Here is a 250-nt window from a genome sequence, read left to right on the forward strand (position 1 = left end):
TCCCGTGCTATCTGTTGATAGTTTTTCTTGCCGTGTTTCGCTACAGTATAGCAAGTTCTCGATTCGTACAGTTCTCGCGCTGTTCTCGCGATATCCAGGCAATTCTATGAATTCCTGTGAATGTTCCGAAGGTGTAGTGCTGTGCTTTAGTGTAGTGTCCACCAGAGTGTCCTTTGGATACAGTTCTCGGCCTCCACGGATTAGCTGCACCAGCTCCGGTGAGTCTCCCAATTTATTAATTGGTGAAGGG

General features: G+C 47.6%; 1 protein-coding gene across 1 annotated transcript in view; it reads left to right on the forward strand.

Moving 5' to 3' along the window:
• The window catches only part of LOC107264641 (serine/threonine-protein kinase/endoribonuclease IRE1), a 7,849-nt gene that overhangs the window by 2,971 nt on the left and 4,628 nt on the right, over positions 1-250 (forward strand). The gene's annotated exons all lie outside the window — the stretch shown is intronic.

This window comes from Cephus cinctus, unplaced genomic scaffold (genome assembly GCF_000341935.2).
Source record: "Cephus cinctus unplaced genomic scaffold, Ccin1 Ccin1_scaffold0189, whole genome shotgun sequence".
In the NCBI taxonomy this organism is placed as follows: domain Eukaryota; kingdom Metazoa; phylum Arthropoda; class Insecta; order Hymenoptera; family Cephidae; genus Cephus; species Cephus cinctus.